The sequence below is a fragment of the Sciurus vulgaris genome (assembly GCF_902686455.1).
Source record: "Sciurus vulgaris genome assembly, chromosome: 3".
In the NCBI taxonomy this organism is placed as follows: domain Eukaryota; kingdom Metazoa; phylum Chordata; class Mammalia; order Rodentia; family Sciuridae; genus Sciurus; species Sciurus vulgaris.
Genome location: NC_136463.1, coordinates 18,260,598 through 18,278,195, shown reverse-complemented (window position 1 = coordinate 18,278,195; position 17,598 = coordinate 18,260,598). Strand labels below are relative to the sequence as shown.

General features: G+C 53.0%; 1 long non-coding RNA gene across 2 annotated transcripts; it reads left to right on the top strand.

The window, feature by feature from the left end:
* Positions 1–3,366: 3,366 nt before the first annotated feature.
* Positions 3,367–17,465, top strand: LOC306656187. 2 transcript variants are annotated; one of them, XR_013762437.1, is made up of 5 exons: positions 3,367–3,521; positions 4,015–4,134; positions 11,530–11,611; positions 12,618–12,942; positions 13,486–17,465. It is a non-coding gene; the product is annotated as an uncharacterized lncRNA (long non-coding RNA). The 2 variants fall into 2 exon arrangements; XR_013762438.1 differs by lacking the exon at positions 13,486–17,465 and having other exon boundaries at positions 12,618–13,345.
* The last annotated feature ends 133 nt before the right edge of the window (positions 17,466–17,598 follow it).

Genomic DNA, 17,598 nt, shown 5'->3' with positions numbered 1-17,598 from the left:
TCATCCATCCACCCCTCCATCCCTCCATCCATCCATCCCTTCATCCCTCCATCCCTCCATCCCCATCCATCCCTCCCTCCTTCCATCCATCCCCATCCATCCATCCATCCATCCATCCATCCATCCATCCATCCATCCATCCATCCATCCATTCACCATCTGTTGAATGCCAACAATGAGCCAGGTTTGGTTTTGGGTGCAAGAGATCCAGGGAGGAGGAAGCTGTCATCCTTATCTTCCAGTTGCTCTCCAGCGAGGAAGGCAGCCTTGCTTAGAAGACAAGTGCCTGGGAGCCCTACCTGAAATGGCTTAAGTAAGAAAGACAGTGTATTATCTCATAAAACAAGAAGGCCAGAGGAACCGGGCACAGTAGTTTATGCCATAATCCCAACAACTCAGGAGGCTGAGGTAGGGAGATCACAAGTTCAAGGTCAGCCTGGGCAACTTAGCAAGACACTGTCTCACAGTAAAAGATAAAAAGAACTGGAGATGTTTCTCCGTGGCAGAGTGCCCCTGGGTTTAATCCCCAGTACCAAAGGAGGTGGGGGGAATTCAGAGGTAGGTATGAAGGTCAACTGGGACTCAATGGCCTCATTGAGAATTCAGATTTTTAAAATCTTTCTACCCTCCAAGTGCCTGCCAGTTCACTCATGGTGTCAATGTGGTTGCCACACATCCAGAGACTGCAAGCCGATACTGCAAATAGCTAAAGCATAAGAGGAACAATTTCTTCTTGCCGTCTCTTTTTTAAGAGAAGAGACCCTTTCTATAGTTCCCAGCAGATCTTGCCTTCATCTCTCATGGCCAGCATGCGTCACCTGGTCTTGATCAAATTAACCCGTGAGAGGGACAAAGGGATGGCCACACTTGGATCAGGTGAGTCAGGATCTTCCCTTGAGCTGGGGGTAGAGGTACCTTTGCTAATGCATCTCATGGAAACCAGGGTTCTCTTTATCAAGAACGTGAAGCTGAAGTTTGTGGTAGCTATGCATGGCGTCCTTTGGCACCAGATGAAAGGTCCAATGTTCGGTGGTAAACCCCATCCCTGGCCTTCTTAGCCCCTGGCTCTGCATGTTTGTTTTTCCCTCTGGTTTGGACACAAACTGCTCCTTGTTTGTTGTTAAAACTTGGCTGAGTAAAAACTTCCTGCATTTTCTCTCTCCCTCTATTCCAACACACAAACACACACACACACACTTCCTTTATCTAGATTTCCACCAAATTACTATGAACCCCACACCTTTTAGGGAAAAATAAGTACCAACACAATAGTGCTTGCTGCCACAGACACCCCAGATCCATTTCCAACACAGTTGACACGAGGAGGCATCTGTGAGCCTCTATTTCTTAATAATTTCTTCACAATTTTTAAGAATGAACTTGACCTTGTTTTCCAGAGGAAAAAATGACACTCATGTGCCCCTGTGGCTTGCCCAGAAGGAAGATGCTTCCAAGGACAATGCTCAGGGGTTGTGGCTGCTAACCTGGTTGGATCCATAGATGGCACCATAAGGAATCTCAGTGGTAAAAGTCCTGGTAGCCAGACACTCAGGAGGAAGGCAAATAACTAGTGGCAAAGGACTCAACCCTCACTCAGTCACTGCAGACATGAAGAGACACCATCGCTAGATACATTTCTGCCGCCAACTTCCCTCCCATAAGAAGCCTAGAGAAGCTTCCCGTGCTGCCTACTGCATTAGATGCCAAAATGGAGTCCTTCTAGGAGACCCACTGACTGTGATATGCCCTGCCTCCCTCCTGGGTCTTCCCTGGCAATCTCAGCTCCAGCTGTGCCAAGCTTCTTGCTGTGCTTCGAATGTGCTGGGGTTTGGTTTCCTCTTTTTCAGGTGCCTTCCTCCTCTCTTAGCTCAGAAGCTGGTTTTTTGGACAAACCTTCCTTGAAGGACTATGTAGGATAGTCCTTCCACCTTTATTTGATTTATTTTCATTGTATTTTAGTTGACCAGAAAAAAACCCTGATAGTGGTTTATCTCTTTGTTATTTACCTCCGCTGAGGACGTAAGCCCCATTAAGGATGAGATTTGAACTGTCTTGATCCCCCACTCTATCTTAGGGCCTACAGCACAGAGTTTAACCGGAAGGTGGTGTTTGATTACACATAACTTAGTGGTTGCTTTTCTGGGATGAAACGTGGAGAAAAAAAACACATGCAAAGCTCCTGGTAGAGATTAAACTCCCCACCCTGACGCATCCTGCAAAGCCGCACACCATCAAGCGAGTTGACTGAGAGAAGCAGATATAGATGCCCCTCCTCCTCCTCCTCCTCCTCCTCCTTCTTCCCCATCCTCATCCTTTAAGGGCGATTGTACTTCCAGGGGGCTTGAACAATTTAAGCATGGGAAGAACTTCTGAAACCATAATACTGTTAGATTACTATTACATCTAATAGTGACAATACCTACGTACTTCCTGCACACCAAGCAGTCCTGTGTGGATAACATGCAGGCATCTGTGCCCACTTTAACGAGGGGATTCTGAGTCTAATGGAAGGTTGGGTGACTTATTTAAGGTCCCTGAACTAGTAGAGGATGGAGCTGAGGCTGTACTCTCTCCATGCTTCAATCTTACCACTGCACTAACCGTCTCCCTACCTCCAATGTGGAATCGCTTGAAGAATTAAAGGAGATCTGTCTGCCTAACACAGCTTCCTAGCATATACTAAATAACAGCTCCATTGAGATAGAACTCACATATAGTCAATGTCACCTTGATGAAGTATACAGGCCAGTGGTTGTAAGCACATTCACAGAGTTGGGCAACCGTCGCCACTGTCTAATTCAGGACTCCCCACAAACCCACTCCCATTCCCTCCACCCCTACTCCGAGGTAACTGTGCATCTGTTTCCTCTATGGCAATGTGAGTGCTGGTGACCTCTGGCATTAATGATGGAGGACCCATGGTTTCTGGCACTAGGTGATCTCAAGTTGGTGGGTGATGGCTAGAGCTGGACAGAGGAAGGACGGGGAAGCTAAACCAGAGTCCTGCACTCCTGGGCTGCAGTCAGCCTGCTGGTACCCTGTAGGGTCTTTCTCTTCTGAAGTTTTCTCTGTTTGTCTGGAGACCTCCTTTCCTGGCCAATCAACCAGATTGTAAGTGCCCTGCTGTCCCCTCAGGGACCTCTGGGAGAATCACAATCAGAACCATTTTTCTTGGGGCTACAAAGCCCTATCGAGACCCAAGAGCTTTGGTGCCAGGTGCCTCTCCTGGCCTGCTCTCTGCTGGGGAGTGTCCAGGTCAGTGCTATGCAGCACTGTCTCCACACACTCCCCTCCCTATTGGGCACTGGAATCCAGGGGGAGTAGGGGACAGTGACTGCCAGGGCTGCCTTGCAGTGTGAAGGAAGTCACCAGAAAGCAGTACACCCTTGGGGGATGGACAAAACAGAGGCAGAGCAGAGACGGCCATGATGGAGCACCACCAACCTGGCCCTTCTTCCTCTCCTGCTGAAGCCACCTCCACCTCCACCAGGCCTCTCTGAGAACCTGCCCCTCAAGCTCAGGTGTGGCCCTTTTCTGATGTCCCTGCCCCCCAGTTCTTGTATCCTCAGCATTTGCAGCAGGACTGGGGCTTCTGCTGCAGCAGGGGATTTCAAAGAAGGCCGGTGTCTGGGAGTAGCAGAAAACATCTTTGTGCACCTGCCATTTATCAGTTGCTTCTCAGCAAAATGAGAATAATGGGATCTGCACACAAAACTGTATGGACCAGATAAGTCGGCTGTTATTATTAAGAAAATAAAATCTGGGAAATTGCAACTTTTGGCGGAGGGTGTTGGGGATTGAACTCAGGGGTATTCAACCACTGAGCCACACCCCCAGCCCTATTTTTTATTTTATTTAGAGACAGGGTCTCACTGAGTTGCTTAGGGCCTCACTTTTGCTGAGGCTGGCTTTGAACTCACAATCCTCCTGTCTCAGCCTCCTGAGTTGCTGGGATTACAGGCCTGTGCCACAGTGCCTGACAAGTTGCAACCTTTTTGAACCCCTCTAAAACAGAGTCCTGTGGAGAGAACCAAGAATATCAACAGTGGCCAGTGCTGAGCGCACAGACGGGCCAGGCAGGTGCTGAGCACTTTGCATGCATCAGCCCACTCCATCTTCATGCCAGCATACAAGGTAGGCACAACTGTGATCGTCCCCACTCACAGACGAGGGAGCTGTGGCACTTTCTTGCAAACCAATTTGTCGTGACACCCATGGGGAGGCTGGGATTGGCCTGCACAGCCGGGCTCCCTTCACCTGCATGATTAAGCCTGGGCGCAGCTACCGCCCAGTCGGGCTGTTTGGAAGTACTTGGTAAGGGGTGAGGTTCCGTGCACAAGTTAGTTATTATAAGCCATGGACAGGGCGGGGGTGGGGAAGCCCAACCAGCAGCCTCTGCACTGACCGGTGCCTGAACCCAGGCTGGGCTCTCTGCCCTGGAAGCAGGGTGATGCCTGGGGATGGATGGCCCCGTGTCCTCTCGGCCTGGCCCCATGGAGCCTAAGGGCACCTTCCAGTGGGCTCTGCTGAGGTGTGGGCAGGGGCTACCATGGAGGTGGGATCTAGCAGGTCCAGGCAGGTCTGCTCTGCTGGGGCCGGGAGCTCCTGGTGGCTGGGACACCCCAGAGCGGGCAGGCGAGCATGTCCTGAGAACACAGGCCCCTGCCCGGGAGGCCCGGCTAATGACCCCAGCATTCCGGCCTACATGGGCTGGGAATTGGCTGAGGGCAGGCCCATTAGCTGGAATCCTCCCAATGCTCACACATCAGAGTGGAGGGGGGAAAAGGGAAAAGTTGAAAAAGAGCTAATTATCGCTTTTATCAGAGCGGGTGGGTTGATGGGTCCAGCCCGAGGGCAGCTGGGGCTGCATTAAAGATTAAACGCCAGGTGGGGGGAGCGGCGCTTGTCATTCCACAGGAGGGAGGCCGGCAGGCCACCCCACGGAGACCTGGTGGCTTGCGGCAGCCTTAGATCTGTCAGCCAAGCCCTCTGTCCCAGCGCCCACCACAGTCACATTCCACCCGGGGACCCCTGCGGCGCACTTGCTTCCGCCATTGCGGAGAGGGCAGCTGAAGTCCACATGTCTATTCCCCCAAGGGATGCAGGGTCGGGGCAGCCTAATTACCCAATTGGTAGGTTTCCTGGCACCTGTCTTAGGGGGACTTAATGACACCTGCATATCACCCAGTGACCTTGTGTGTAGAACCTACATCAGAATTATACGTGGCCCAGCAAGGTCAGCTAGTCTGACCTTCCCTGTTATTACTGAGTAGGGGTCTGAGGCTCAGAGAAGGAAAGGGCCTCTGCCAATCACACGGCTAGGTGCTTAGTCCCTTGAGGCTGTAGCTCGCTGGAGTATGGGCTGCATCTTCAACACTGGCCTGTTACCTGACGTCTTAAGGTTAGTGAACCAGGGTAACGGGCTTACAGCAATGGAGGATTGGTGACTTCATCATGCCATTTTAACCCAGCAGTGTTTTGGACACACTGGGTGTTCAGTGAGTGATTGTAGGTTGCATGAATGATAAGAGGGTGGCACCTAAGAGGGCATAGTGGGCATTCTCCAAAACTTGGGAGTGAAATCATTAGCCATGTTGAATGGATGGAGGTGGGTACCATGGTCTTAAGTTACCAGGTCCAACCAAGGCAAATGGGGACTGGGTTGCTAAGTGCCACAAACAGACAGACCATGGAACTTGGTGGCATTGGGGCTGGAAGCTGTTTTAATACAACTATGCCAGTCGTCTTCATTGTATCTTGATGAAGATGGCCACCAAGATATCTCCACCTACACAGAGACACTTGGCCCCACCAGCGACCCATTGCCCCTGCCTGGCCAGCTTCTTCTGAGGATCTGCCCTTGCCCCGGGGAGTGAACTGGGCTCCTTGCTTCTTTCTCTTGGTAATGTTATACCAACCTCTCTAGAAGCCACAGCTTTTCCAGTTTGTTCTTTTCAGGGTTCCAACCACAGCTCAGAACTTGATGGCGGTTGTCACCTCTCCCCAAGATGAGGAGATCCCACAAATGACTTGTTGATAAAGACGTGCCCAAGTCAAGAGGGTCCTGTCCTTCCCTGCCCTGTTCACATACACTGTCCACCCACAATGATTTGAGCTAGGCCCACCTAATAGAGCCCAACAAAGCCTGGTGGTGGCGGTGGTGGTAGGGAATGAATGAGTCTGAGCAAGGAGAGAGAAAAAGGGGTTGGGGTTCATAAAGGACCCCAAGCTCTAACTGCACTGGCCACATGGATAGTCTGAGAAACCAGTCAACGTGATGCTGATTGCTGGGAAAGCTTTGAATAGAGCAACCTACTCTTCCTAAGCAGGCATTCTAAGAAAGGTCAGCGAGCCTGGACAATAGGATCCAGCACCCTGTACCTCAACAGAGCATTCACCACAGAGGTGATCGATCTTTTGATTAATTGTATGAGTGTTTGATTATCTAAACTCTCCACTAGATTGTGAACCCTGTGAAAACTTTCACTTACCCCTCAACCCCAGCAGCTGCTCTGAGCTGAACTGAATAAATATTTATTGTAGGTGAAAGGGGAGGAGGGAGGGAGAGCGGAAGGAAGAACAGAAGGAAGGAAGAAAAAGGCGGAAGAACTTTTCTAGGAATTGAGGCGAATGTAGCCAGGCCTTGCTCACAAGAGCCCACTGTGGAGCAGGGGAGAGATGGGGATGGAACGGAGGTTCGTGAGGCACAAAGGGAAGGCTAGCCTGAGGAGGGCAAGGTCCCCTCTGAGGAGAACTGGGACATCATCTATGGCTGGGACTCTGGTTGAGCAGGAGTTAGGAGTTGGGTTTCCTCAAAGGGAGCAAAGTCATCCTCAGCAAGAACTGGCATGAGCAAAGACAGAGGGGCCACAGGTAGTCAGTTGCAGGGACAAGAGGAGTGGTTCAGGAGATGAGGGTCTGGGGAGGTGGCTGGATGTCGGGGAGGAGTGGAAGAGCTGGGGACAGATACCTAAGGGGTTTCATTTATTTTGTTCTGGAAATCTGCCAGCCTGGTGTCAGGGACACATCTCTTGATGGTGGTAACTTCCTGCTTGGCGCTCCCTCTAGGCACACTGACATGCTCCCAACTGAGCTGGTGGACTGGGTGGAGAAGCCTTGAGGGGCCCAGATGAGCCCCTCCTTGCTTTTCCCTTCCTAGCTCTGTGACCTTGGGCAAGGCACTGCCTCTCTCTGTGCTTCAGTTTCCTCACCTGTGATATGGTGATGGGGGGTGTGACAGATAGTCAATAGGATGAGGCACACACGGTCCTCGGCACAATGGGGGCCTGCTGGAAGTGCTCAGTAAACGACAGTTTGCCTTCCTGTGGTCCTTGGGTTCTACCCGCTCCCATTCCGCCTCCTCCTGCTTTTGTCTCTTCTGGTGAGCCTTGCCCAGGGTTCCTGAGGGAACCTTCCGTTGGGAAGATCCTTGGAGGTTGGGCCTAAGGAAGGCAGGCTTGCAGCAAAATCTGAAAAGTGTCACCATGGATGCCACCGTCCAAAAGGGAGTTCAAACCTGTGGCTGCAGAAGACAGACCCCAGCCCGAGGCCTCTGCCCAGTGGTTTCACCAGGAGTCTCCCAGTTGCAGAAATCCACAACCCTAGGACTCCTTTCAGACTGAGTGACCAATACAGTTGCCAGTGGGGTGCTGTCCATTCGAGGTGATAGGCTACGAGGACACAGAGTCTCCAAGAGCTCCTGTTGGCCGGTCTCAGGGCCTCAGCTCCTGACAGCAATCCTGGAGAAGGTGCCCCCCTTTGCTCCCCCACCCAGCCCTCTCTCATGGGCAGGAATCCAGGGAGCCCACCATAGGCCGGCATCCTTCCTCCTAAGTACCCTCCAGCTGGGCAGCCCTTGCCCCTCAGGAAGCACTTTAGGCAGAGATGGGAAACCACAAAAATGTTAAGCTGAGATGAAGGAACGTAATGGGCTCTAATCTGAACTGACAGCAGCATTATTAGCCAGCGAAAGGCCTCAGGAGCAGCGGGGATAGGCTGGCAGGGAAGGGGAGCGAGGAGGAGGAGGGACGGGGTACAGGGACACAGAACAGACGGGAGAATGAGGCAAGGCCCGGGGCTGGAGAGGCGGGCGGGGTGGAAGGGAGGGGTGAGAGGGACCGCGTGCGATGATCACAGCAATGGATGGCCGCTGACTCTGGGTCAGCGCAGACGCGTGCCAGCCTCTGTGGGCAGCACTTGCCTGAGCGAAGGTCATCCTCACCATGTAGGTGTTGGCCTCGTCTTTCCCCTTTTACAGATGGTGTAGAAATGGAGGCACAGGCCAGGTGGACCCGTCCATTAAGAATGCCCTGCCAGATGGCAAGGCTGGGGACTGACTGCTCCTGGAAGCCTTCCTCACCCATCTAGAGACCAAAAGGCAAAGTCCCTTTTAGGAGTCAATGAAATGCCACTGGCCCTTTCAGGATAAGGAAGGGAGGGGAGGGTTGTGAAGCCCCCCACACCGACTCGGGATCTGGAGGGGAAGAGAAGACACGTTCTCAATAACCGCAGCATAGGTATGAGATGCTGGGGCCACGGGAATGCCCGGGAGAAGGGGAAGCAGAAGCACAAAGGTCAGAGGTCTCAATTAGTCTTTTAGGATTCAGAGGTCAGAGGTCTCATTCAGTCTTTGGGGGTCAGAGTTCCATTTAGCCAACAGGATCTAGAGGCCATGACCACTGACAGTTGGCTGGTACCCACCAAGGCCTTGATGGACCAGGACTTCCACTTTCTTCCAAGGAGGGCGAGAGGCCATGTGGTCACTAGTTGCACCTGCCAAACTAAGGTGGTCACAGCCCAGAGGTCCTGATCCAAAGTGGGGGGACCCCTCTAAGGAAGTAGCACACTCCTGTCCATCCTGCATCTAGATGCAGTCAACTCCTGACCCTCTGTCCTACCTGGAAATCAGATTTTCAAAACTTAAAGGATGCATATAAATTCTAGTTGTGCTGGGCAGGATCTAGCTGAGAAATGGCTCCCTTCCCACTGCAGGGCACTGCCGAGCAGGCCAGCAGACACACTTGAGATAGGAGCACTCTGCTTTGGAGGCCAGGAAGTGGCTGAGAGGCCACCTGGGTCCAAAGCCTGACAGCATGACCTCATGAGGGTACTTACCCTTTGCGTGCCTCTGTCTCCAGCTCTGCCTGGTACCCCGCTCCTTGCAGGGTGCTTGCGAGATTAAGGAGTTCATCCGCGTAAAGCACGTTACCTGGAGCCAGGTGCTCGAGCAGGTGTCCAACTGTGAACACTACGCCGCCCTGGACCTGCTGCCGGGAGGGCGTCTGTCCTTGCTTTGCATGGGGAGGTTACTTTGTCTATGGCAGGAGATGAGCCACCAGACCATCAGGAGTCCTTTTGGTCTTGCATTTGACAAGGCATTGTTTTCAGAAGAGGCAGGAGCCCCTGGAGAGGGGCACCCTGAGCTTTGATGCACCCAGGGCTAGACTGGTGTAAACTGCAAAATGCTGCAGCAGCGTTAGGAGCTCCTGTCACCAGGGCACTTCCAGAGGCCCAGGAGTTTATCAGCGGAATCAGCAGCAGCCTTAGGATCCTCTCCCGTAGCCTCGGCCAAGGACGGCAACTATAACTAAGGAATAATAATAGCAATGGCCACCGCACATCCTGTGGGCCAGGCACTTCCTAGGGACACCTCTAATCCTCCCAGGGAGCCTGCAAGGTGGGTGTTATCACCCCACACCATCACCTTCGGGGATACCTGCGTCCAGCTCCTTCCTGGCCAATGCCTCCTTAAGCTTTGGATGGGGCTGGGCCCTTTCCTCTGGGGAGCCTTCTCTGACTTACCCGAGGCCAAGTCAGTGCCCCTCTATGTCCTGCTTGTTAAAACTCATCCTACTTGGGGTTGTGGCTCAGTGGTAGAGCATTTGCCTCTGGGTCCATAACACAGTCGCGTGGTCCAGAATTCAAAAGCAACAACAAGGAACACAGCGAAAGGTCCCCCTGCTCTCCCACCCCCGTGCCCAGCCCCTGGGTTCTGCTGCCCCAGGAAGCAGGACTGTCGGTTTCATGACACTGAATAGTGATGACTTGTTTATCTGCCCCGTCCTTGGAGAGCAGGACTGCGCCTACCTTATTCACTGCTTCATCATAGGGCCCAGCACCGTGCCTGGCACATGCTAGGAGTACCGTGTATGCTGTCCCTCTGTCCATCCATCCACCCATCTGAGAGACTTATGTAGAAAGTCTATATACAATTTTTTTTCTTTTTTCTTTCTTTCTTTCTTTTTTTTTTTTTTTTTGAATGAGGCTCCAAAAAGAAAGATGACTTGCCCAGTTAACTCCACCTCCCAAGACTATGCTTACCAGAAACTATTTATTAGTGACTACCTGTCCTTTCTTCTTGAACGTGTGACCATCCTCGGTGAATTGGATTCTGATTTCATTTTTTAAGTGTGATTTTTTAAATGGGAACATACACATTTCCCCTCCTTAGTGACCACAGAGTGAAGAGGAAATGGGGCATCACCCCACCTAAGTCCCCTGGTGTGCCCCAGTCCCCACCCCATGTCACCCTCACCCCGATGGCGTGCTAAGGACGTTACTGCGGCAGCCATGCTCCCTGAGGGCTCCCTTTCCTCCCCCGGGAGTGGGGTGGAGCCTGCTCTTCTGGGCATCTTCCATGGCCTCCCTAGCCTACCCCCCACCCGGGGAGGGGTCTTTTCACGCCTGCAGTGTAAGAGACGCTGCTGTGGAAGGCTTTGCATTAAAGCCACCGCTCCATCTCTGAACACCAGCGCTCCAGGTGGGTGAGCACCGCTTTCTGGTCTGACTTCCACACCAGCCAATCTGGCCATGTCCCCAGCTCTGGTCCAGGCCGAGGGATAAGCACTCACAGCCTTGTTTCCTCTGGAGAGCTGGAGAGAGGGGCAGGAGGGAAAAGTTCACCCCCAGAAGCAGGCGGAACCGGGACAGGGAGAACCCCCGTGGGCAGCGTGGGTCAGCTCATGCGCCATCTCTGCCAGGGGCCCAGCAGGCGGCTTTCCAGCTCGGCCAGTTCCTTCCCCGTGTGGGAGATCCAGGTTCAGGCTTCTGCGTCATCTTGTTCCTGGTGGTTGAGGCAGCCAGAGATTCTGGGAGCCCAGAAAGGAAGGCCAGAGGGAGTGAGGGGAAGGAAAGGGAGGAGAGAAAAGGGCAGGGAGTCTGGGCAGTGAGGAGCCAATGTGTCAGGCAGGGACAAGGTGTCAGCCACCACAGGGAGCCTGCTGTGGCTGGCAGCTGCTGGGGAGGGAGAGGGGAATGAGGAGAGGGTGGAGGAGAGATTCACACGTTCATTTCTGCACTCGTCTTTCCATTCATTTGTTCGTTCAATAAAACAAAGGATGCCAAACGAAGGATGGAAAAGATTAAGGCGATAAAAAAAGAGGGAGCAAATAGCGATTTGATGGGGGGCAGGAACAGAGGTGTTGTGAGAGTGGGCAAATTTCACTGGAGATATTTAAACCAAGGCATGAAGGAAATAGAGAAACAGCCAAGACCCTCGTTCTCTCAGCTCTGTGGTCCATCTTTTCCCAGATTTCCAAATCCCAATCCAGCTGTTGCCATCACTGAGTTGAGTCCTAGCTAGCCCTGCCATATACTTGCTGTGTAACCTCAGGTAAGTGATCTAACCTCTCTGAGCCCCAGTTTTCTCATTTAAGTAGAAACAAGGCCAACGTGAGCGTCGTCATGGGATTCAAACACAGTAGTGCACAGGAGAGAATCCCTCACACCTGTGTAAAACATGCTCAAAGCTCCGTACTGTCGCTATGGTCAGTAGCACCAGCAGTAGCAGCAAATTCATGTACTGAACTGCGGGCCTCTGGGCTGGAGAGCTAGGCTGTTCCCAGCGTCCCCCATCCCTGGCCCCCCGGCCCTTGGGGAAACATGAGAAGCCAGAGCTTGAGGATCTCATGTGTGCCCCCCACGCCCCTTAATCCTTCCTGAACTTGGGGGTGGGGGCGGGGTGGGGGCGGCACGGCTGCCACACCTGCGCCTCTGACATCTCCTGCCTCTGGGCACAGAAAGCAATTTCAGAAATGACATGTTGCCCACAAGCAGAAATCAGCTTGTGAATTAAAATGTGTCGGCGTCAGGTGACCCCAGGCGCGGAGAGCTGGCTGCATGCAGACAGCTGAGATTAGAGGCTGTCAGCCCCGGGGAGGCCGTGCGGGAAGGGGTGGTGCCACCCGGGGCTGCGGCCGCTCTCCAGGCCCCTGGCCGCCCTAGACTTGTTCAGACAGGGGGGCAGGAATTCGGACACCGAGTGAGGTCTGCCATGGCTCTGACCAGCCATTTCTCAACTGGCCGCGCTCGGTGGCGGGGGTCGGCTTGGCTCCCCTGAGTTGGCTCCAGCGTAAACACACTAATGGGCTCAGAGAGTCAGGGCGGAATGTGGGCCCCACAGCCCCTGGGGACTGTGAAGGATGGGAGTGGGGGACAAGACACCCAAGAGGCGGGCATGCAGGGAGGAGAACGAGAGAGAGAGAGAGAGAGAGAGAGAGAGAGAGAGAGAGAGAGAGAGAGAGAGAGGAGGAAGAAAGGAGGAGGAGGACCAGGGAGGAAGATGCCTCCAGTCACATGGATCCTTGCCACCCACTGGTGCCCCTTTCTTCTGTCCCCAGGCCTTGACCTAGCTGGGCCCTGCGCTCCTAGGAAAGAGGCTGTTCCATTTCCAGCCCCACCACTTATTGTGGGGCCCTGGGCACAGCGGGGACCTCTCCGAGTTCCGTTTCTGTAACCGGGTCATGGCTGTGTGGGTCCCAGGGTTTCTGCGGTGATGAAACGAGGACACTCCAGGAAAAGCCCAGCCCAGGAGCAGCCGGCAGCGGGGCTCACACAGTGGCTCCTGCACTCCAGGGATCTCGCTCCTTGTCTGGGACCTCCCTGGAGACCGTTGCTGTGGCCCTCCGGCTCGCTGCCACCTGCCCAGCACACCTTAGGCGACCGGTTGGTTGCATGAGCGGTTAATGAAGGAACACGCGGGTGAGAGGGTGTGGAGCAAGGAATGGGAAAGAAGGGGAAGGGTGGGCAGGCACCAGACCCCACCCGCCTTCTCCTTCCTGACGTCACCCCCTCTCCCAGGTTATGGCTCTGGTCCTTCACAGCCGCTCTCCTGGACCAGGCTTGGGCAGGCGACACGCGGTGTTGAGCCGGTGGCCGCATTTCCCCACCTAGAGATTGGGCATGTGGGGGGACTTTCCTCCGTGTCCTCGGGAGTCTGGGGAGCAGAGGAAGTAACCTTGGAGCCATCTCAGTAGCCGGAGGGGTTGGGACCACCACAGTCGTACTCCACAGAGCCCAGAACAGGGCAAGGGCCAGAGCAGGGTCCATAGGGATGGGAGTCCTCAGGGGCAGAGAGGAGGGAGGCAGAGGGGCTGTGTCTCTAAGGTGGGGGGTGGGCTGGGGGGTGGGGGACCAGCAAGCCTAGAGAGGAAATTTCCTCCCCTGCCCCCACCCAGCTGCTCTAAATGCCCTCCCGTCCTGCTACAGGAATCCCACTGAGGAAGGGCATGCGCCTCACCCCCTGCTCAGAGGAACATCATCAGAGAAGCCATCTAGGAATTTGAGGGGATTCCAGAGGGCAGTGGACAAAAAAGTGAGGTAGGCATTTGAGAAGTTTCTTAGAAGGCAGTGGACAAGAGCTCTCAGGTATGAGAAAGGCCTGCGTTTGAATCCCGGCTCTGTGGCTCAGCAAATGCGTTAAATTCCCTGAACCTCAATTTCCCCATCTATAAAATGGGCGTGATAACTCTTAAACTACAGTGGGATTGCGAAGATTAGAAAGAATACCACCAGCAAAGTAGAGGGGAAAAGATCTTTATAAAAGAATGCCAACTACTAAATAGAAGGGAAGGTGGAATTAGAAAACCGGTATCTTGCAATCAATTTGGGCAAGGACCACCAAGGGATGCTGAGACTATTAAAGTGTTGTTGGGCCACAGGATATTCCCACAGTCTCAAAGCACCGCCCGCGGATGAGTCATGGATCACAAAGGGAAAAGGTTGACTTTGCATTGAGATCTGGCAGAAACCACCTTAACCTAGTGATGAAATTCAGCATCACCAGTCATGGGACAAAGCAACATCCCGTGGCTGCTGACCAGACGCACAGGGAAGGACACACGTCACCCAAACAGCTTCTTGCCAAAACATTTATCCTGAATCCAATTTTTAAAAGAACACAATCAGACAAATCTCAGTTGAGAGATGTTCTACTGGTCGCCTGACCTGAGCTCTTCCAAACTCTCAAGCGTCATGGAAGCCAAGAGTGCAGAAAGTCTGCTCTAGGTCACCCGGGCTACAGAGACACCATGAGAGAAGGCAGTGCCTGATTCTCAAGTGGATCCTGGGTCAGGGAAAGATGTCATAAAGGACACGTTCAGGGTCAAATGGAGAAGTCTGAATAGGGAGCGTGTCCTACAGAACATCGTGTCAATGTTGAAGCTCTGGGATGTGAGGATGGCCTTGTGGTCCTGTCAGAGAATGTTCTGCTCTTAGGAGATCCGTGATAAAGTTTTGGAGAGTCTTGAAGCCTGCCAAGTCCTCACAAAATCTTCGACAAAGTAAACATGCAGAGAGAGAGAGAAAGAGAGAGAGAGAGAAACAGAATGGGCAAATGTTTTTGAAGGGGGGATGCCATCGGTAAGAACCCACCTAGTGTTTGTCTCAACAAGCCCTGATCCCCTAGGAAGAGTGGCAGCTTCAGCAGCAGGAGGAGGAGAGGCCTGAGGGCCTGTTCAGGAACCGGTTTATGGGCAGGAGCAGGGAAGGTTCAGTTGGGGTGGGGGAGGCTGAAGGCAGGTAGGGTGGAAAGGCCCAGGTGGCATGCTAGCGATGCGGCCCTGGGTGTATGGGTGTAGCCCTTAGCCAGCCTGTGCCTCGGATCCCCTAGCTGTACAAAGGAAGAGGCGCCGGCCATGCCAAGAGCAGGTGAGAAATCCCTTGATAACCTGGAGCCTGATGTTTTAGTGTCTGTCACTGCTCAGAACCAGCTGGAGTCCGGACCCCAGAACACTGGACAGCAGAAACATGTTAGGACGGGGATGCAGGGGAAGCGTAGTGCCCTCAGGGCTCCCTCTCTTCCCAAAGACCCCTGCTGAGGCAATGTGGCCCCCACCCAGCAGGGCTGAAGAGCTGGGGCAGGGCAGGTCTGGGCTGGGAGTTAAGCATTCTTTGCTGCCTTTGCTCAGAAAGGGGCCCTCCAAGAGCAGCAGCTTCCCAAAGCATGCTGGGAAGGCAGAGGGACTCTGGGGTTGAATATAGAGATGGTCCAAATCATTGCCTGGCCCTGGCTCTTGTTTCTCCTATTGAACCACGAGTTCCGGGAAGCCTCCTGCTTCACTTTATCCTACCCCCACCCCCCAAGCTGCTGGTCACAGGGTAAGGGATTTGGAAATACTAAGTGCAGGGCAGACCTGGGCTCTGGCCTGGTCTGACTTGATATATAAACTGGGATGTATTATATCCTTCCTCTAGGCCTCAGTTTACCCCAAAACTGTAAAATGGAATAATTCGTCCCTCCTTTACCTGCTCCTGAGGAAACACAGTAATGGTGAGAAGAAAGAACCAGTCGGTGTTCTGGAGGCCGACAGATCTGGGTTCAGATTCTGACACTGCTGCTTGCTAGTGGTAATTAGGAGCCTTCCCAGCCCAAGCCTCTATTCTTAACCATTGTAGATGGTAGCGCCAATGGACAGGGTTAAATAAATCAAGACGAAATAAGTACAAATGTCTGGCATGTAGTTTATTGGTTTATTGTCTTTCTTCCCCACCAGGATGTCAGCCCCATACGGCTGGGACTTGGTCTCATACACTGCTGCACTCTAGCTCCTAGGGTGGCACCTTGCTTTCAGTAGGAGCTCCCTAAAGAATGGTTGCTTGAAAGGATGAATCCATCAAGCACTTAATAAATGCTAATTCCCATCATAATTCTAAAATGTGTTGGGATAAAAAGCTTTGGAGGTTCATGGTCGTTGGGAAAGGAAACTTTAGAGGGCAAGAAATAATCCCCAGGGTTGGCGTAGGTCTGTGTGTCCTTCGTCTGACAGGCAACAAGGATGCAGGGTTGCTGGTCTTATCTAGGCCAGGAACAGACTCTGCTCACGAGAGTCAGGCATCCATGAATGAGGAGGGCTGGGACAGGAAGCATTGCAAGTTGGGGACCCACAATGCATCCTGTCTAACAGGGGTCCCTTGTGCTGGTTCACTGCAGCCAGGAGGGAATGCAGGCCTAGTTTGCCCAGTGTAACTGATTATTCAAGAAAAATCCAGAAAGCAATTCCTTTTTAAAGGAAAAACACAAAGAGAGCAAACAGAACACATCTGTGGGCCAGGAGGGACCCAGTGGTGCAGCTTGACCTTCCAGGGCAATATGAGCAGAAGGTCCCCCTGGAACGACCTCCTTGGGGACCTCGTCTCTGCAGGCCTCTTGGGCAGTCCCAGTCTCTGAGCCATGGGACTCAACTTGGAAGAAATGCTGACATACCATCCAGATCCAAGAGGCCAGGAAAGAGGTCACTTCCCTGAGTCCTTGGGCTCAGGATGGCTCTAGGCTTTGGGGCCCAAGCTTAGGGTAAGTTGGCTCCCACAGTGTCTGGGCCAGGTAGACGTTCACTACATATCGCTGAACAAGTCTCTTCAGGAAAATGAAGATGTGCCTCATCTAGAAAATGGGCACAGTAATGTGGCCCCAACTACCTCCCAGGGATAATGAAGGCAGCAAGTGAGATCAAGGAGACAGAGTGTTTCTGAAAGTTGAAAGTGCTTCACAAACACCAGGTATCATCATCCTCGTCGTTATTATTATGAACAGAACACCATTGCTGGAGCAGAAGAAGGGGTTCTGGAACCCAGAGGGTCAGAGAACCTGCAAAGACATCTCAAGGAGGATCCAGATCAAGCCCAGCAGGACTCTTCACAGAGGGGATGCAGGCTCACCAGCTCCAAGACAGATCGTCATGGTCATAGGACATGGGCTTTCCTGGCTACCTGGTGTCCAGTTGAATGGGGGGCCCCAGTCAGGCTGGGCCATATCTCCCAAGACAGAGGGTTTCTGGGGAAGCACAAACTCATATATGCTGCTCATGAAATAGAGAAACTATATAAATAACATAAATACTTTCCCATATATCTTAGCTATATAAATTATTCTCTTTTGCTCTAAAAACTTTATATATGTGAGGTAGACAAAAATACCCTGTGAGCTTTTCTCTTAAAGCTGGAGAAGGAGGGGATAGTGGCTGCTCTGGTCCCTGAGGACCCCAGCAGGGCTGAGGTGGATCTCTCTGAAAGAGAAAGGGACAAGAAGGGAGGAAGAGGGCTGCAAGAGAGGCCCCCACAACTGAGGTGCCTCAGAGTCTTGCACCCAGACCCATGACCTGGGGTGTCAGTGTGGTGTCAAGTGGCCAGCCTTGGCTGAGGTCCTGTAAGTCCACCCTTTATCCTCCTGCAACCCCAGCCCTGCCAGCCATAGAGTTGGGGTCCAGATGGTGGGATGGTAGGTCAGGGAGCCCTGGGCCCCAGGTTGTTCCCAAGTCCCTCTTCCATTCAGTGCAGCCTCTGCTGCCTCATGCCCAAGGCTGAGCCAGGGGGGAGGCAGAGCTG